General features: G+C 48.3%; 1 long non-coding RNA gene across 3 annotated transcripts; it reads right to left on the bottom strand.

Moving 5' to 3' along the window:
- Positions 1-8,575: 8,575 nt before the first annotated feature.
- On the bottom strand, positions 8,576-20,561 carry LOC121020333 (uncharacterized). Of its 3 annotated transcripts, XR_005786079.1 has the most exons (4): positions 18,895-20,559; positions 12,807-12,930; positions 12,542-12,648; positions 8,576-9,386 (listed from the first exon to the last, which is right to left on the bottom strand). It is a non-coding gene; the product is annotated as an uncharacterized LOC121020333 (long non-coding RNA). The 3 variants fall into 3 exon arrangements; XR_005786078.1 differs by having other exon boundaries at positions 12,542-12,930; positions 19,450-20,561; XR_005786074.1 differs by having other exon boundaries at positions 12,542-12,930; positions 18,895-20,560.
- Between the last annotated feature and the right edge of the window lie 411 nt (positions 20,562-20,972).

Here is a 20,972-nt window from a genome sequence, read left to right as displayed (position 1 = left end):
TGCTTTCTGGAAACCTGTACCTGATTTGCCTCGCACCCCTGTCGGAGAAATCCCCCAGCCACCAAGATTGGGGTTCCACTCATCAATTTCACCTACACTCTCTGTCCTGCCAAGCGATCGCACCAAGTTCACCTGGGCGGCCCTCCCAGCAAGGACTATTTCTGTCTCCCTGTCTCTCAAACACCCAGCCGCCCTCCTTCCCACTCAATTGTAGCAGGAGACTTGGTTTCCTGTTTTACACAGAAAATGGCAGCCAGCATGCTCTCTGCACCAGCCATCAATCCCACAAACCTCTTGTATTTTCTCTTATCCTTCCCTCCTTTTTTTTTTTTTTTTTTTTTTTTTTTTTTTTACCACTTACCCTTTCCATGGTCCTATCCAAGGCCAATTTCTCCATCTGTGCACTGACCTGTGTCCCCTCCTTCTGCGAGCTCTCCCTCTCTTATCATCCCCTTTCCTTGTACCATCAACATCTCTCTCTACTGCCCCCGTGGGACTGGGTGGGACTCAGTCCGCCCACCCCCCTCCAGCTACGTCCCAATCTCTTTCCTTCACAGCCTGACTGCCTGCCACAGCTGTCTACACAGCAGTGATTTCTACTGGCTCCTTATTGTCCATTTCCAGGTTTTCTTTTGGAAATAAGCCTCCCCTCCCAGGCTGGACTGGCCGCAGGCTGGTGACCCTATGGCCAGTCTCTCCCTCTAGCAGAGGTGGCCACGCCACTGAGTTCCAGCCTGTGGGTCTGAAGGGGGGGTGTAGGCAGCTCCCGGGGTGTGCCTCTCAAGGAAGTGGCTTGGCCTGGGCCTCCCCTCTCTCCTTCTTGAAGACTGGAAGTAGGATATGAGGGTATGACCTGACTTTGGTTAGATGGACATAAACAATGCCCCAGGGACAGCAGAGCAACTTGTAAGAGGAGCTTGGTCAGAGGATGGCCTCGTGGAAAAGAGTCACCCACCTAACCCGCGCTGGGCTTCCCACGGGGGAGAATTACACCTCCCGTCTGGTTGGAGCCACTGCGATCCATATGCAAAAGCCCAACCTGTATCTTGACTAAGATATTGTCTACCCTCACTTCCGGACCTCTCAGCCCATGGCAAGCAAGCGTTGCCCGCTGTCATCTACTGAAACCATCAGTAAAGGCAGTGGGCACATATCAGTCCTTGGCCTTCCAGCGGGTTCTGACTCCGTCGCCCAGAGTCTCCCACTAGCCGTCGTCCCTCCCTTGGCTCCATCCTGGACCCTCCGCATCTTCTTCCAGCCTCTGGGCTGTCCCTCACTGCTCCCTGCTCCTGTCTCCCCTGCTTCTCTCCTGTCCTCACCGCACATCCTCCCAGGGAGCGAGTTCTACTGCAGAGACAATGGCTCTGGCCAGTTTACGTTACGACGGGATTTATTAGAAGGATACGGAGGAGCTCACAGGATCAAAATGAGAGGCGCAGAACAGACTCAGAACTAGAGAGGAACAAAGTGACCATTTCATCAGGCTGTTCCCTCTGGGATAACACAGCTCTGGCCATTTGTAGCTTTGGCGTAATTCTGCTAAGGATTCCAATTTCAGGGAGAGATCATTTGACTGATCTGACTTATGTCATGCACCCAGCCCTTGGCAGGGGAAGGAGGAACATTTCACTTGACGGTTCTTTTCAAGAATGTATCCGATAGGAGAGGGCTAAGTTCCCAACCAATACTGGTGTGCTGTTTCGGCAGAGGGAGGAATGGAGGTCAGGACAGCAGCGATGACAGATAAGCCTTCCAGTCCCCTCCCTGACTGCTCAACACCCAAACATTCTGCTTTATGTACAAATAATTCCAGAAGCGCCTGGAATAGAACACAGCTACCAGATACGCAAATGAAAAGCATCCAGCACCCAATAACTCAAACACAAACGCCTCCAGCTTCAGGCTCAGGGTCTGGAGGAAAGTCCTGCTCTTCCTCTGGTTCTACCACGATCTCACGTGGGTATAATGCAAACTGTAAAAGGCCACTAAAACACATACCGCATGTAATCGTGAAGTAAAGAGAAAAAGAGGTCAACTGATTACAGACCAGCACACACTCACATATGTGCACATCTACACTCCTGTTCTTCCTTTCACGGGCACCTTTCGCTGGATCCCCGGTCCGAGACGGGTGAGGTGACTCAGACCTTCACGGTGGCAGATCTGATCCTGCGGTCATGTCGTCCTTCTAGATGGACCAAGGTATTTCTTCCACTAGGCCCTCCAGGCACACAACGCTTTGAGCCTACAAACTTTCCAAGCGTCTTTGGACGTGATTGAGTTTCGAAAGGAATATTGGTCACAAAAAGAGACGGAGGCGGCGGGACATCAAATGAATGATGATGCTAAAAGCGACATGGTGAAACGCTCTTCAGAAACGTAATAGTGAGTATACGTGATGCAGGATGGGTGCCTGTTGATGTGATGTGATGGTGGGAGGCAGCGGGGCCTCTGGTGGCAGGAGTGTGGGGGCTGTCCTCTGCAGGGCTGTGGGCGCCCCCCGCCCCCCATCAGCCTTTGCCTCTGGCAGGGCAGGACTAGGAGGCCCCTCAGCTTTGCAGACTCAGGGCCACATGTCCCACCACGCAACAGCAACCTGTTTCCCCTCAGGAGTGTCGATCATTTCAGCCCATATTAGATCCTGTCCCCCTCGGGAGGGGGGAAATCTGTTCATCGGATGTCAGATATAACCTGGGGGCGCCTGGGGGGCTCAGTTGGTTGAGCGTCTGATTTCCGCTCAGGTCAAGATCCCAAGGTTTGTGAGTTCGAGCCCCGCATCGGGCTCTGTGCTGATGGCTCGGAACCTGGAGCCTGCTTGGGATTCGGTGTCTCCCTCTCTCTCTCTGCCCCTCCGCTGCTTGCACGCTCTCTGAAAAATGAAGCAACATAAAAAAAAAAAAAAAAAGATACCAAAAATAACGTGGCAGAGTCTCAGGGGAGAACCATTACTGTGTCTGGAAGCTAAAACCCCTGAGTCAGTAGAGCCACAGCTCCAGAGGGGACAGGAAGAAATCTCTGGGTGCCATCAGACGAGGCACGACTTCCCACCATCCACCTCGGGTCCCTGGACATGCATATTTCAGCCATAAGGAGAAAAGCATCAGGTGTGGACATCTGGATGGGGGTTGGACGCCTTACCCGCTGAAGGACAGAGAGCTCCCGCTTCGTAAGCCCTTGACCCTCACCTCACCAAGCCTCAGCTTCACAGGATCATTCCTGCACCTGTATTAGTCACAACCTCCAGAGACAGAACCAATACATGTATAGCCTCTCCCCCCCTCCCCCATCCATCTCATCTGACTACAAGGCATTGGCTCATGTGACTATGGAGGCTGCGAAGTCCCAAGATGTCAGCTGGCAAGCAAGAGACCCAGGAAAAGCCAATGCTTCAGCTTGAGTGCAAAGGCAGGAAAAAGACCTATGTCTTCGGTCAAGGTCGTCAGGCAGGAGAAGCGTCCCCTTCTTACTCATGAGACTCAGCCTTTCTGTTCCCTTCAGGCCTTCAAGTGATTGGACAGGACCCACCCATGCCGGGGAGGGCACTCTTCTTCACTCAGTCTGCTGATTTCGGTGCTAGTCTCATCCAGACACACCCAGAATAATGTTTCACCAAATATCTAGGCACACCATGGCCCATTCAAGTTGACACATAAAATTAGCCGTCATAGCATCCTAGAAGCGAGTGCTTCCTGGGACTGGTGTGCATGGTAAGACCAGAGACTTCCAATGGTATGAAGCTAGGCCATGAGCTCTGAGGGTCAGAGCCACTGAACTGTCTATAGCCTGTCCCCGCTGAACTGCCTTCTCTCGCTCCCCAAGCTGGTGGCTTTTTGAATCACTCAGTAAATCAGCAAGAACAGGTCATCCAAATGTGCCACAGGTGACTTCTAAAACCCAAGCATGTGGGGCGCCTCGGTGGCTCAGTCTGTTAAGCGTCCGACTTTGGCTCAGGTCACGATCTCACAGTTTGTGGGTTCGAGCCCCGCACCGGGCTCTGTGGTGACAGCTCAGAGCCTGGATCCTGCTTCGGATTCTGTGTCTCCCTCTCTCTCTGCCCCTCCCCTGCTCATGCTCTCTCTCTCTCAAAACTGAATAAATGGAAAAAAAAAAAAATTAAAACCCAAGCATGTGCCTCTTTTATACCGGATAGCAGGGGACCCAAAGTGCAACAGCTGTCCCTTCACTTTGTGGAAGGGGAGGGGCGGCATACCCCACCCAGACCACCAGACGCCCAGAAATTTCAAAGAAGTGGGGACCCTCGCACTTTCATGGGGTTTAACCTTCTACCTACAGACACCCACGCTTCTCAGCAGGTTACCTGTGACACCTGCTACCTCCTACGGTCTAAACTGGGAAAGTTGGGGTTACAGCTGTTTGCCTTCCGACCACCCCCCCCCACCCCATCAATGAGTTCAAGATAAATAGTACTTTGTAACATAGGATCCGAGGACTGTATTACAAGGCACACTTATCATAAGAGGAAAACTGGAAACGCGCTGTGAACAAGAAGAAAAGTCAGCTGCATTCTTTTACAGCTGTAGATTTAAAATATGTATGCCTCACGTTTATGGGGCTTTTGAGAAGGCTTTTGTTACTTGAGTTAATGAGGGTAATGAACTTGGGAAATGAAAAGAATTACTGCCTGGGCAGCTCTTCCAGATTCCCCACGTTTCTTTTCATGTGGTCTATTTCCTGGTGGCACTAACATTTGTTTACCTTGAAAATGCGAGAAGACACTTTTATGGCGGGAACGTCTCCATGGTGCCCCTCGATCCTCGCTCGTGAAGCCCCACACACCCCCTCTCTGTGAGGAGCCCGGGGAGCGCGGTGAAAGCAGCCGCGTCCAACAGAAGCAACATTCAGTCGCTGAAAAGGAAAAGGGACAGATTTATTCCTGTCCCGCTTGCCCTCCAGAATGCAAAGGGTAATAATAGTCCCAGGGGAGACATTTCTACTGCACTGAATATTTTGTCTGGGTTTTGAGGTTAGGAGTCTGGGAACACTGGCTCCTGTTATGTGATTCTGACAGTCCCTACACCTGCATTTGTAACATTTCTAATGTTTGATCTCTGAATATTCCCCCTCTTCCTTGAGATAAGCAAAGTATTTGTGAACGATCGCATGTCAAACGTTTTCCCATCACCGCTCTTCAGACCCTGTGAAAAAAACAAAAAATGTTCTCAAGGGAGAGTGGGAAACAAAATTTCAAATGCAGGCTCTGTGTTGATGTCATTGTACCGACACCACACGACTGTCACCTGCCCAGCCGTCCCCAGAGAAACACATATATCATCACGGGTACCTTCAATCTGCGCTTGCCCAGGGCAAGTAGTAACTGTCTTGTTTGATTCCTGGGAAGAGTTTTAAAATGTTAATTTTGGTGATGAGTATATTTTTAGAGATTGTCATAAGGACCAATCAGTCTGTTAAATTTCCTGCGTGTATCTTTTTAAAGAGGGTTGTCCTAGAAGCATCCAAGCTCCTTCAGGAGTCCGAAGGGCTCTGGCTTCTAAAATAGCTTCTATCTGAGACAATAGATAAAGTTTCCGGGGAACACATCAGAGGACCCAGCGGATGTAAATCTTGAGCAGTACTGAGCAGCGGATAATGTTTGTTCGAAGAGAGACAGGCTGCCTTTTTTTTTTTTAAAGAATAAAGTGGAAAATCCCTCCCTTGTGACTAGAAAAGCCGGCACACAGACCTTCCCCGTTTTGTGTGGCGACACACTATAATTCTTCCCATTTTTCTCTTCTTGCTCATGTTGAAAAAAAGAGTTAAGGAAGTCCAGAAAGGATAGAAAGGAAAATTGATGTTTTTTCTCTGACTAGCTGGGGGCAATTCGAGAAGAATATTCTCACTAGAGAAGAAAAGTTACTGGCAGATTAAAGAAGTGGGCAAAGTCAGCGCGTAGCAACGGAACCCCCAAAAAGCATCCTTGCGGGGAGGGCACAGAACAGAAACACTCTGACCACGATTCAGTGAGATCGGCCGATGGGAACTAAGCGTGAACGTAGAGAAAGCACAGAGCCCATTTGTTTTAAGATCTGTGGAAACAGTTGGGACATGTTTTATTATGAACATTTTCAAGCACGTATAAAAATAAGCGTCCGGATCCCCACGTGCCCATCATGCAACTTCAACAATGCTCAATCCTTTCCCTGCCTTTGTGTGATGCAACCCCTGGGTGTTATGTCAACAGTGAATTTTTCAGGGTGTACGTCTAGAGGATAAAGACCTTTTTTTTTAGAAGAAAATTACTGCATTATCACACCAAATAATTAACCAGAATCCCTGATTATCAGGGCTCAAATGTTACCATTGGTTCCTTTGAAACGGGGTCTTTCTTTCTTTCTTTCTTTCTTTCTTTTTGATTTTTAATGATTATTTACTTTTGAGAGAGAAAGAGAGAGACAGAGCATGAATGCGGGAGGGGCAGAGAGAGAGGGAGACACAGAATCCGAAGCGGGCTCCGGGCTCCGAGCTGTCAGCACAGAGCCCGACGCGGGACTCGAACCCACGAACCGTGAGATCATGACCCGAGTCAACGTTGGATGCTTTGACTGAGCCATCCAGGTGCCCGAAGCAGGATTTTCAAGATAAGATCCATACACTGCAATTGATCTCTTAAAAATGAGCAAGCTTTTTGGGAGTGGCTTGAGGTTGCTTGTACGGAACACTCTACGCGGGCACGATGACACAGTATTGCAGGAGCTTGGGTCTCTGCATAGATTCTTGGGTGAATGGGTCAGAAGTTACATGCTCAGGGGCTCAGGGAAGGTGGCTTCAGCTGAATTGCTAGGGTCCCAGGTCTCCCCTGGCCAAAATGGAGTAGTGGTGAATACTGGCTACCGGCAGCCACCTTTGGGGGCAAGGACAGAGACGATGACCCTCCTTCCGGAACGTGGATCAGATACACCAGCACGCCGCGATGCCCTGTGCCCTGCCACCTTTCAGGGAGCAGCATGACACCTGCTTATCTTGTCGCCTAGTGACACTTCTTCCCAGGGATGATGGGGAACCTGCCTGGAACGAGGGTGCCACTCACGGCAGTGAACCAGCATGATCACTGTATGCCAAAGGCCACAAATGTCTTGTCCCTGTCTCGCTGGCCAGCCCAGTTCTCCTTGCCAGGCATGGTCCTCAGAACCTTGTCCTGGAGCGATGGCCCCAGAAGCAGTCAATGACCTCAGACTCCCGAACGGGCAGGAGAAGAGACAACCTCCTGCATGCCCTTGGTCTCCACGCTCTTGACCAGGGGAGGACCGAACGAGCTGGTGAAGCTGAAGTGACTGGTTACTCACTGGACAGAAGTGCCGGGTGTTGAAACTAGCTCGTCACCTGCCCAGGTGTGGCCTGGTCCCCCACCCCCTGCCTGCTGCTGGCAGCACACCCGCTTACTTTCTGGAAACCTACCGAGCTCCTGCCTTTCCTCTAAACCTGATCATCCTCCCTTATTCCCGTCTCAGCCTCTGGCTGTTCTCAGATGTCAACACTCCATAATCTGGGTTACCTTCCGTTCTCCTGTTCCTCCTCTTGGCTTTGTCCACACAGCGGCCTCCCAGCTGCTCCCCTGCCTCCAGTCTTTCCCTCAGCAGGTGCCCCTTCCTCTTTGGGGCCATCCTCTCCATCGGTGCCCTGTCCTCATCCGCACCGGTCCCTCTGTCAATGGCTCCTACCTTCCTGATCTGAGAGTATCTTGTCCGGTTTGTGTCTCCCCCTTGAAATACTGACGTGCGTGCCCGTGCTGTGTCTCAGCCGCCTGAGAGCTCTCTGCAGGCGAGGGGTCCAGGTGATACAGAGAAGTGCCCTGCTCGTGAAGAAGGTATTCTCTAGGGGAGGCAGGACATGGGCGTGGGTGCTCATTTACAAACACGTAAATGAGGAAGGTCATTGGCAGGCGATTCGCGCCACAGAGGCCGAAAGAATCTGGATGACGGGACAGAGCAGCAGGGGAAGCTGGGGGACCGTTTCCACGATGTCTTGCATTTCTGCGCACCTTGGGAACGGGCGGCGGGGGAGGGGGGCACTGGCGGCCTGTGCCCTGGATTCTCTTTTCAAAGATGTTTGTCTAGTCAACAGTCTCAGAGGATAGAGGCAGAGCCTCCCTCCGGAGCAAAGGGCAGGGCGGCTGACTGTCCAGCAAAGAAAGATGATGTCCCGTTCGGGGCAGAAGGAGGACACCAGGTGCCCGTGTGTCCGTTAGAACAGATCCGGGCTCCCTGAACTCAGGTTTCCTCCCCTGTGACACACGCCCACCGAGGGGGCAGCATCTGCCTGGTTGGCTGGGTGCCACCGACTTCCGGTTTGGGGAGCAATGGGAACCCATGCAAATGTGAAGCCTGGGCTGCGGGCTGTGCTGGGGGCACTAACGTCCTGGTCTCTGGCCCAGAGAGGCCCGCGTCTTCTGCCGGCATCCATGAGATGTGGCGGGCCAACCTGTTAGCCCAGGGAAAAATCTGGTAAGTGAGGAGACCCATTCATTCATTCCTTCATTCACGTGTATTTATTGCACTCCTGCCACTTACCAGGCACTTTTTTAAGTACTTGCATAGAATAAACCCCTCAAATATTCCGGTCCTATGAAGCTTATACTTTATCGCAAGGGAAGACCAACAATAAACGACCTAAAGAATATAATATATAGAAAGATACAAAGTCTAATATTTTATAGCATCATATAGTGCATAATGTGATAAATAACATGGAAAGATAGATCAAGGAAGGGCTGGGCTGGGGTAGGGGAGAAGGTTTATCGTTTTAAATGGATATGAAACAGGAGTGGTCCAGATTTTTTAGTTTTATTGGTGAAGGGAGGGCAGTTAGCATATTCTCGGTGGAGGGGGAACCACTGCCGGGTATAAGCAGGGAAATGATGACTTCCGATTTGCTGTTTTAAGGATCGCCGTGGCTGCAGGGCAGGGAGCGGGTGACGGTGGGGAGGGCAAGGGAGCAGAGGCTGTCACCTGCCCAGGAGGGAGGCCGGATGTGGGCAGTGGGACGGAGAGGGAGAGAAGTGTCATATTCCGAAGAAGGGAAGGGAGGGGAATATATTTTGGAAGTAGAAATGACAGAGGTTTTCGACAGGTTGGTTGTGGAGTGTGAGACAGACAAGAATCCAAGACGACACTTGGATTTCGGACTTGAACCACTGGGTAAAATGGAGGTGCCCCTGCCGGGGGTGGGGGGGGGGAGGCTGGGGGTGGAACAAGTCTCCATGGAGACTGACCACGTTGTCCGTGATTTATAGATTTCATCTCAACACACACCTCTGTGCTCAGAAGTGAGAGCCACGTTTCGTGACAATCTGCCGGGATGTGGAAGCCTTCCCGATCTCTGGCGTTGCTCTCTGCGTTGTCTCTGGTTCTCACGTCCATGAATGTGTGTATCTGTGTGTGTTGATGCAGGAGGCATATCAAAAGATTTGGCAATGTCATAGTAATAGAAACGTATAATAACAGGGGCGCCTGGGTGGCTCAGCCGGTTAAGCAGTCACGATCAGGTCACAATCTCGCGGTCCGTGAGTTCGAGCCTCACGTCGGGCTCTGTGCTGACAGCTCAGAGCCTGGAGCCTGTTTCAGATTCTGTGTCTCCCTCTCTCTCTGTCCCTCCCCTGTTCATGCTCTGTCTCTCTCTGTCTCAAAAATAAATAAACGTTAAAAAAAAATTAAAAAAAAGAAACGTATAACATGTTAATAATATATATACAAATAATAATAGAAATACATAAGTACACAAATCACAATATAAAACTCATATATTATAGTATATATATTATATATAACACTTGATGGATATATAGAAACATTTAAAATGTGCCTTTTAAATCTCAAATATATATATTTTTATAGAATGATCACAAAGTGGTAAGTTGTAACATACATCATTCATCTATTCGGTCCAGTAATCTCTAAAGCATTGGTTGACATTTGGAAATTGTAGATGTAATTTTTTGTTTGTTTCTTAGGTGTGGCTGTCACCAGCCATATGACACCACCAGCAGGTCTGAGCTGTCATTGGACATGGGGATGGCATTGTCAGGAAAAGTGGTGAGAAATCTGAAAAGGGGAAGAAGAGAACCCTGGGTGTCTCCAGTCCTTCTGGCTTATATGCGCTTTGGGGTTTTTTTAATTTTTTTATTTTTTGTTTTTAAATTTACATCCAAGTTACTTATCATGTAGTGCGATAATGATTTCAGGAGTAGATTCCAGTGATTCATCCCCCACGTATAACACCCAGTGCTCCTCCCCACAAGTGTCTTCCTTAATGCCCTTTGCCCATGTAGCCCATCCTCCTACCCACAACCCCTCCAGTCTGTTCTCTGTATTTAAGGGTCTCTTCTGTTTTGTCCCCCTCCCTGTTTTTATATTATTTTTGCTTTCCTTCCCTTATGTTCATCGGTTTTGAATCTTAAAGTCCTCATATGAGTGAAGTCATCTGATGTTTGCCTTTCTCTGACTAATGTCGCTTAGCATAATACCCTCTAGTTCCATCCACGTAGTTGCAAATGGCAAGGTGTCACTCTTTTTGATTGCCGAGTAGCACTCCATTGTATAGACAAACCTCTTCTTTATCCATTCATCTGTCGATGGACATTGTATGCACCTTTGGTTTTGAGCTACTTCACAGCTCTGTGTGTTACAGAAACTGGCAGTAGTATAATTGATCTTTGTCCACAGAAATGCAAATTAATATTATCCACTGGCGATATGATAGACTATCCCTCTGGGGATATGGACCTGTTTTGGATCAATTTGCATATTTATTTCAGCATTCTTGGTTTTCTCTATAGTGTATTCTCTGAATTCTCCTTTGCGTGGATTGTAACATCCTACCGGCTTCTTCATCAGTTAATGAGTTATATCTTTGACACACATTCATCTAATAGTTGTCCGAGTTAAGCTGATTTTACCATTTAAAAATTATTTTTAACAACATCAAATGTTTCCAAAGATCATCTTTTAAGTGGGTAGTTATTAGGTTATCCAAGATCCCCATAACTAGAGATTTTCTCTTAACGTCAACGACATCGGTCAAGATGCTGAACCCTCTCTTAACTTCTATTGACCTAACAGCAATAACTTTACAATCTTTTCTAACTGCTTTTATACTGCCTGATACTTTTTAAAAATTTAACATCTTTATTATCAAATAAGCCATAATGTCTTGAAATGTCATTTTAATTAATTGCCTCAATTTGTTATGTTTTTTCTTCATCTGCAATCCAGAAGTTCTGTCAACCTTGTTGGCCAAGTTTCAGGATTCGGTAAATTGGAATAACTCAAAAGTTTTCAAAATTTTTCATATGTTGCTCTTAAATACATTCACATACAATTTTGTAAACAGGCTAATATATTCAATCTTGAAATTGATACAGTCTTCCCAAATTGTTGTAGATCATTTTCTTATTTCTGTCACGTCTTTTTCTTCATTTTTGCAGATTTATCTACAAGTAAGTTCAAGCATTTTATCATTCACTGCATTCATGTAGGCTTTAATAGCTGAAACCTTTCTTTCTTTTTAAACAATCTTTACACCCAGTGTGGGGCTCGAACTTACAACCCTGAGATCAAGAGTCGTATGTTCCACCAACCGAGCCAGCCAAGCACCAGGAACACGTCTTTCTTATAAGGCTAAGAAAAGCGCTGAGTTCTTTTTATGACATCATTTATCAAGGTCACATATCTGCATGATGTTTTGTTTTCCATACTGTTTATTTCCATTTCGCAGTTTATTACCATTCAAGGCTGGCTACGATCTCCAGCTGGCTCTTGCAGTTCTGGTAGATCCAAATATTCTTCCAGTTTTCATTTTTTCGATTCCTTCCTTTTCAGACACATTATCTGATTTTCTTTGATAGTCACTCAATACATGGTAGAAAATATTTAAAGTTACTTGCTATGAATCTTTCATTACATTGACCCCAAATAACTGAACGATATCTATGACACAAGAGTTTCTTTGTGTGTTTACAATTTTTTTTAACTTTTTTTCATGTTTATTTGTTTATTTTGAGAGTGAGAGACAGGGGGAAGGGCAGAGAGAGAAAGGGAGAGGGAGAATCCCAAGCAGGCTCCGTGCTGTCAGCACAGACCCCAATGTGGGACTTGACCTGAGCCAAAATCAAGGGCCAGATGCTTAACCAACTGAGCCACCCAGGCGTCCCACTTTGTGTGTTTAAAAATGGATTGTAGGGGTGCCTGCGTGGCTTAGTAGGTTGAGTGTCCAACTTCGGCTCAGGTCATGATCTCACGGTTCATGAGTTTGAGCCCTGCATTGGGGTCTCTGCTGTCAGCACGGAGCCCGCTTCAAATCCTCTGTCCCCCCTGCCTCTCTGCCCCTCCCCCACTCATGCTTGCTCTCTCTCTCTCTCAAAAATAAACATTTAAAAAAATAATAAGGGTGAAAAAATAAACAATAAAGAAATAAACATATGGTAGGGGGACATAGTTTTACAAAATCCCATTAAGGAGAATACGAGCAAACGTGTGGAAGCCCACAGCAGTACACTATTCTACGTAAGGATATTTTATAATTTATTTACCTTTTTACCTGTCAGTGGGTGTCCAGGTTCTTTGCTGTCATAAACAATGATGCAATGAACATCTGTGTGTTCACACTCCCCTGAGCAGACGTTTCTCCAGATTTATGCTGTAAGTAGGATTTCAGGGTGAAAGAAATGGGCATTTTTAACTTTACTTGGTATTTTCATCTGCTCCCCAAAGTGGATGACCTGACTTACGACCCCACCACAGTGTCTCCACGCCCCTGATTCTCCACGTCCTTGAAGACACTTGGCCCCATCAGACCTCTTCATCTTTGCACATCTGGTAGGTCTGGAGTGATGCTTGCTTCCTCACTGGTCTTCTTCTGATTACCAGGCACTGTGCCAGGCCGCCGGAGAGGGACATGGTCCTGTCTTAGAGGTCCCTGCTGAGTGAAGGGGAGCAAGTCCAGAATAACTTTCAGGGACACCGACCCGTGTTGGGCTCTTCATATTTTCCCCTCTCTGGTTCCAAGAGTCTTCCCCAGGGCAGGTGAATGGGGCAGAAATTTCCCGGAAGCCATCCCCTCCTTGTGTTCTGAATTCACTGGGAAGATAGATCTTGGAGGTCCTTGGTTGGGAACAGTCCCTGAGACTGCTCCGGGGATGCAGAGACTCCTCCTGGGGGCGGCTTGGGCACCAGGGCTCCAGTCTGGGCTGGGATGCCAGTGTCCGGGAACGGCCAAGAGCAGAGTGGGTGGGGCAAGGGCGTCCGGAGTTTCGGTGTCCCTCTGATGGGACTGCCTCTACTATTTCACTCTGGTTAGGGCACTGGACCAGGACGGGAAGCATCAGGAGACCTGAGAATGAAAGTCATGAACTTTCCTGCTTCCCTGGGTACGATGGAGGCTTGGAGTCCAATTTGATTGAGGAGGAAGAGGGAGGCGGATGCTCCACTGCACCTGCGTGTGTGGGTAAGCCATGCGGTAAACGGGCCATCTCGATGCATCGTGAAACACGTGTCTCTACAGGGCAACGGCGTGCATGGGCACCGCATGGGCACTCAGCTCAGTCCCAAGGTCGGGGGACTTTGGAGGGGGGAGTGTGCCTCAAGGGGGAGGAGGAATCAGACCAAAGCGTCAAGTGTTGAGGAAATTGGGTTTCTCTTTGGAATAATAAATGGAGGAATATCAAAGAGAGGAATAAATCTGCATTTGTGAAAGATGATCCTGCCTGCAGTGTAGACAATGGATCAGGGGTCAGGAGACTGGAGTGAGCAGGGGAGACTTGGCAGGCAATGATGCAGGTGACACTAGGCGGTCACAATGGCTGTGACCGGAAACATGACCCCAGGGGGCCCGATGCTGCTCTGGTGGGAGGGGCCTGGGAAGGCAGCAACAGGCCCCCCGAGGAGCCCAGGAAGAGCGGGTGTGGGTGGGTGGGTGTGAAGGCGAGGGTTCTGTCAGGGCCCGGTCCATTTGGCAGCCTGGGGACCTAACAGGAAGTGAGGAGCTCGTCAGAAGCTCACGAGCAGGACCGGGGACCAGTCATTTAGTTTAAGGGTCACTTAGTTTCAGTAAAGATACAGGGGTGATGACATCACCCAGGGAGGGCGAGAAGGCGGAGGAGGAGAGAGGGTCTGGGACAGGAATGGCTATTGCGTAGTTTCAAGATACAATCAAGTTCCATTGTGACCTGGCTGCCTCTACCTTTTTTTTTTTTTTTTTTTAATTTTTGTTAATGTTTCTTTTTGAGACACAGAGAGAGAGACAGAGAGAGAGAGAGACAGAGCATGAGCAAGGGAGGGGCAGAGAGAGAGGGAGGCACAGAATCCAAAGCAGGCTCCAGGCTCCGAGCTGTCAGCACAGAGCCCGACGCGGGGCTCGAACTCACGAACCGTGAGATGGTGACCTGAGCCGAAGCCGGACACCTAACCGACTGAGCCCCCCAGGCACCCCTGCCTCTGTCTTTTTGTTACCGTCCTCGACGTGAATTTATAATCGTTTCCCCCAACTTTACCTTACAGAGCATTTCATATAAAAATGAACCACTGCCTCTATTATCCTGAATACTAGAAAAACCGCGTCACAAGCTACAAGGGCCACATGCGCTGCTGTGAGTTGCCTTCCTGGCGGCACGTTGTTTTAGTCGTGAGACTCTTAGCTCACTGGGTAGCTCATAAAGTTCCTAATTAAATGGGAGTGGGAAAATACGTTTATTATTTATTTATTAGCAAACAGCCTTTGATACTGAACCTGAGCACTATGACGACATGTACCGACAGGATCTTTTCGAATCTGGGCTCATCGGGGACGGCTATAGAGAAGGGGGTGGGCTCTTTTTTACAACCACACCAGAACTACTCAAAAGGTGTTTTCCTCTTCGAAGCGGGAGATTTAGTCAAGCGATTACGCCCTTTGAGAGGACACGATTGAAATGCTTTTGGGGGGCAAGACTCTCTCCTAAATACCTGCCTCAGGGGCTCAAGCCATCTCTTTGGAGGAGGATGAGGGGGCTTGACTTTTAGGATCAGCCAAGTCGTTGGGAGCCAAGTGTGATGAATGAGAGGAAAGACTGAGCCAAGTAATAGCAGATCAGCAAACTTGCGGTATCCCCTCCCCCGTGCGGGCCTCCCCCTCCCCTATTCTCACCCACTCACGAAGGGCATTGCCATCCACCAGCCTGAAAAACAACTTCATTAGAGCATTTGTTTATAATTTAAATTCTAATTCACCCCTCCTTAGTCAGTTTTGTGTTTTCTCTAACACACATTCCAGAACATTCCGTTCCGGTAAAACACAGGCACAGAGAATGTGTTCAAAGAAATTCTAGGGGTGCCTGGGTGGCTCAGTCGGTTGAGCGTCCGACTTCAGCTCAGGTCATGATACGTTTCTTGAGTTCGACGCACACATGGGCGTCCCTCCCCCACTCTCTCTCTCTCTCTCTCTCAAAATAAATAAAACATTTAAAAAATATATTAATTGAACTTCAAAATGAGCTGCAAGCCAGAGGAAGTAACAGTGGGCCGGCAATGGACGACCTAAGGTAACAAGACGGTACCCTACTGTTTTCTTCAGTGATTTCAAAGCTATTAGTTCATGTAATTCGCATCCAGCCACCCAGAAAGATGGGCCAGGCAAGTCCCAATATCCCTATTTTACAGAAAGGGGCGCAGGGGCGCCTGGGTGGCGCAGTCGGTTAAGCGTCCGACTTCAGCCAGGTCACGATCTCGCGATCCGTGAGTTCGAGCCCCGCGTCGGGCTCTGGGCTGATGGCTCAGAGCCTGGAGCCTGTTTCCGATTCTGTGTCTCCCTCTCTCTCTGCCCCTCCCCCGTTCATGCTCTGTCTCTCTCTGTCCCAAAAATAAAAAAAAATAAAAAAAAACGTTGAAAAAAAAAATTAAAAAAATAAAATAAAATAGTAAACCAGTATGAAGTAACTTCTAATTTCTGCCTAGATGATATTTGAAAAAAAATAAATAAATAATAATGGAACTCAGGCGTAGTTGAACTTGAGTGTGGAGGTTCTGGAGCAAGAGGGACCGTGCTGAAATTCCTCAGTTCATCCTACAGACGTGACACGTTCCCTATTCCCCGAGGTTTGTGTGGCCCCGAAAACTTGGGATGGGCAAGTATAAGCTAATGAATTAGGGAAATCTGACAAAATTATAATGATAAGGTAATAAGCTCCATTATATCAGTTTTCAGGGAGTTAGAGTGAACCATTCCAACGAAGACACCGGCTAATAGGTTGCTGTGGCCAAAAACCCATAAAATACATCAAGGATTTCCGCAAAGCTGAGAATATGTTCCCACCATTCTCAGAAGCGAGGGTACCAGATACATCTTTAATTATGGCATGTCAAGAAAATATCTTGAGGAAGAACCATTAAAAAATAATCAGGAGAAGGAGAGAGAGGCTGATACTGGGGTTAGAATAAGAAGGTTAGGATCTTTTTTTTTTTTTTTTTTGCCTAGAAAGACAATGGCTCTGAGGAAAAATAGAGAATAATTTCTTTTTTTTCTTTTTTAACTTTTATTTATTTTTGAGACAGAGAGAGACAGAGCATGAACGGGGGAGGGGCAGAGAGAGGGAGACACAGCATCTGAAACAGGCTCCAGGCTCTGAGCTGTCAGCACAGAGCCCGATGCAGGGCTCGAACTCACGGACCGCGAGATCATGACCTGAGCTGAAGTCGACGGCTCAACCGACTGAGCCACCCAGGCGCCCCAGAGAATAATTTCTTGATGGACTTTCTGTTTATTGGACAAATTTACCAAATGCCTACTTGGTCCAGGCACATTTAGGTGCTAGAATTCACCAACACACAAGACAGACCAATCCTTGTCCTTGTGGGGGGGGGGGGGGGGGGGGGGGTCACTGGATATTAATATAAACTTGTTTTTTCCAAATCTTGGAAAATTAGGTAGAAAGATTATCTTATGAAGCCTGAAAGGGGTATATTTAGACCAAGCATAAGAACCCCTGCACAATGCCCGGGACTAGAGCAGTGCCCAGTGGTAATTGGTGATTTTATCTAACAGAAGTGTTGTTGTTCTTAATATCCTTTATCTTTGCGATATTAAAACTCCAAGAAAACTCCAGAAAAAGTAGGCGAAGGACAGCAGGCAATTCAGAAAGAAGAGAAATGGCCAATCGAATTAAATGCAAATTCGAATATGTGCAAAATCAAATGCAAATGAGAATGTATGCAAATTTAAATGCAAATTAGAACACACGCAAAATTAAAGGCAAATTAAAACGTAACAGTGCAAGTCGCTAGAAACTTCAAGAGTTAGTAGCTATGCAGGTAGAAGAGGCTAACAGATTCTAATAAATCCACACAAGGTGTATAATGATTGATTAGTGAGAACTAGACATTGGGGGATATGAAAACCGACATTTGAACAATAGGTTGTTGTCAGAGGCTCCTAGCATAGCTCATTGAGTTTAACCCGAGATTTCTGTGCTGCAGGCTCACGGACCCATTCCTGGGGACCACCATGGGGAGGCGGAAAAACACTGAGTTGAATTTTTGGCACGCGGCCCAGCCGGGCTTTCTTATGTAACAATCGCCTGAGCTAGTTAGTATGAGAACTTTTGAAATAAAAGCTAAGAGTGGCCAAAACAAATATGTGGCCAGATTAAAGCCAGCTTGGCCAATGTTTCTCTAACATTCCTGCTTTATAAACATAGAAAACAGTAAGAAAAGAGAAGGTTGTGTTTTTGCCACAAATCATATTTGTGATCCTTGTTTGTCCCTGTTACACCATCTTCGCTGTCAAAAGCTTGAGCATTCCAGAGAGTCCACTGGGAGCTTTCGAAACACCAACCAAAACAAAGCAAAAGTCAGGGATGGAGAAACTGAGGTTCCCTGTTCTCTTGTGGGTGTCGCCGAAGTTTTCGCTTTCATAACCGACGTCGGATCTTTCAAGCAAACGCCTAGAACTCTCCCCTCTCTGCAAACCAGGTATCTGTGGACCAGGTGATGTATTTGTTCAGCGTATCCTGTGCCTTTATTCCCAGAAGAAATGGAATGGGACAGAACACTCTGTCAAATAAACAATTGCCCAAGGTCTTGGGCAAGAGAAATTGGGACAGGAAGCAGACAGCGGACTCTTTGCCCTAGGTAACTGCCTGATAAGGTAAACACACCGTGTACAATGAGTTCCTGTCCTCCTGTGATAAATATTTATATGCTGAGCCCTGTGTTTGAAAGCACTAAACCATCCCTCAGTCTGAACATTGACCTTTCGATGCAGAACACGGGGCTAATTTTACAGGTGATGTAATTAATTTTTGTGGCTCCAAGCCGTACTGGGAACGAGAGAAATGGTTGTTTTGGTGATTGTTTAAGAGGGATTCGGCAGGCTGCGCACAGCGTTCGGGTCACAGTGTCAGCACACGGTCAGCAGATTTCTTAGTCACACCTGGAATTCAAGGATCTTAGGAAGACGGTGGTGTAGGGAGCTTATGACGAACAAACTCAGGTTCTCCGGATGTTAGAGGAGGTGATGAACTCGACCCTGTGTTCAGGCACGGCCTTGCACTAATGTTCGGAGCATGCCAAGGGCTTTATTTTTAGCAAATGGCTTTAGCGTGGACCCAAGTTTCTGTGACCGGGATGTACTTCACTTTAACGTTAATAAAATGTACAGGCAGACCACTATTTCACGGTGCGCTGAACTGACCCCGTCCCCCAAAACGTAAAAGGCCGATGACGAATGAGGAAAGATACCTGCCACGAAACAGCACCATCCCGTGGCCCAAGCTGGAAACCAGGGTCCGTCCGCACCCCTCTCTCTCGCCCCTGTGTTCAGCGCATCTAAAGACCTTGTTCCACCCCTGAAATACCTCAAATGCACACACTGCCCCCATCACACTTTGCCAATTCTCTGCCTCTTCCAACTTACCCTTTGCACAGGTGTCCCCGGGCACTAACTCACAGCAGTGCCCTCTGTGCTTCCGTTTCTCATTAACTGGCACATTCTCCGGTTCTGCATCTTGGGTCCCCCTCCCCTGACCCACCCTCTGCCAGGTCTTGTGGATCGGCCTTCTGGAACACCTTGGAGCCATCCACCCACATCACTGGACGTTCACTGCCTCTCCCCTTTCTCACGTGGGCCCTCACGTCCCACTTGGACCGCAGAAATGACCTCCATGACCTCTGGGGCCCATTCAGCAGCTCCGGCCTCAACGTCCCCAGCAAAGCCAGAGGGACCTTTCCCAACCACAAGCCTGATGAGGCCACTTCTGGGCTGAAAACCAGTTCGGACTTCCCTCCGCCCTGAGGATGAAGACAAAGCTCCCATCCCACTTTCAGGGGCTGTGTCACTACCCTAGTGCCACCCCCAGGGTGGGCTGCTCAGCCACACCAGCTCCCAACACAGAGCCCAGGGGACTTCCTCCCTTTTCGCTCGTTCATTCACTTCCAAAAACTCACCCGCGTCTGAGATCAGCTTACTTACTCGCCTGCACATCACAGGTGCTCAGTGCATATCTGTGGAATAAATGAATGGATGAAGGAACCAACCAAGGAAACCTCCGTCCCAGGGTGATAAACGGTGAATTCATCCGAGAAAATGGCAGACCTTAAAGACCATAAACTAGGAGTCCAGGCCCTGGATGGCCATCTTATCCATAGCTGTGGACAAAGAGTCTAGAAAGGAAAATGAACAGTTGCTGGCCGACTGTCTGACCGCCTCACCTTGATCTGGAACTCTCTAATCTCTGTGCCCACCCCCCAGTCCCCTGCACTGGTCTTCCTTCACATTCCAGCTCAAAACACATTCCTTCACGTCGCTGGACACGCCTGCCCGCCCGCTCCGTTGGGCCTCAGGGCCTTGCACCTGCTAATATCTCTCCAGCCCCTCCCCCTCCCACCGCAAGTGGTTATTTCCTACTCCTTCATCGCGAACTGCAACTCCGATGTCACTTCCTGAGAGGGGCCTTGCGGAGCCCTAGGCCAGATCAGATCCCCTCACAGCATGCCAGTCCTTGCCCAAACACCAACCGACCCATTTTGCAACTACGGGTTTGGGTAACTCTCACTACCATCTACCTTCTTGCCCCGTGAAGGCGGGGATTGTGGGGTGTTCCTCACCTCTTCAGGCAGACCTCCATCCAACACGGCAGCTTGTCTAAAGCGGTGCCCAACTAATATTCGGTGATTGTTATGGAAGCACGGGGAGTGTCGATACTCTAATACGCTTTACGTATGTGACCCTCAGACTCCAGGAGAACGAGTGGGCAAAGGAAGTAGCAAGCAATCCAAACGATACAAACGGTCCAGCAAACACACGTTAGAACATAACAAAAGATCGCTTCGACATGATAAGTTGCAAACTCTCCGAAAAGCAATCGTAACATCTGCACGTTCGACGCAATGTCTATCAAAATCCTAACAATCTGTTTTTGCAGAAATAGAAAATCCCTCCCAAAAATTCACATGCAATTGCAAGGGACTCTGAACAGCCGGAACCATGCTGGACAAAAACAAAGTAGGAAATCTCACGCTGCCTGATTTCAAAACTTCCTACAAAGCTACAGTAATCAAAACGGGGTGGTCCTGCCACAGACACAAGACTTCTAGACCAATAGAATAATCTAGAACAGGAAAGTGAAAGAGATATCCCAGAAAGAAATCCTCACCTAACTGGTCAAATGATTTTCAGCAAGGGTCCCAAGACCATTCCATGGAGGAAAGGACGGTCTTTTCCCAACGGTGCTGGGAAAACTGGACATCCACATGCACAAGAACAAAACTGGACTCTTACCTAACACGATATGCCTGCTCAAGTGGGCGAGGGGCAGAGAGAGAGCGGGAAGAGAGAGAATCCCAAGCAGGCTCCTCACTGTCAGTGCAAAGCCCGACGTGGGGTTCGGACCCAGGAACTATGAGATCATGATCCAAGCCCAAATCAAAGGTCAGATGCTTAACCAACTGAGCCACTCAAGCACCCCTGCAATTGCATTTCTAATTGTATCTGGA

The sequence above is a fragment of the Herpailurus yagouaroundi genome, unplaced genomic scaffold (assembly GCF_014898765.1).
Source record: "Herpailurus yagouaroundi ecotype Mexico unplaced genomic scaffold, PumYag 77, whole genome shotgun sequence".
Classification (NCBI taxonomy): domain Eukaryota; kingdom Metazoa; phylum Chordata; class Mammalia; order Carnivora; family Felidae; genus Herpailurus; species Herpailurus yagouaroundi.
This window is presented reverse-complemented; position numbering and strand designations above follow the sequence as displayed.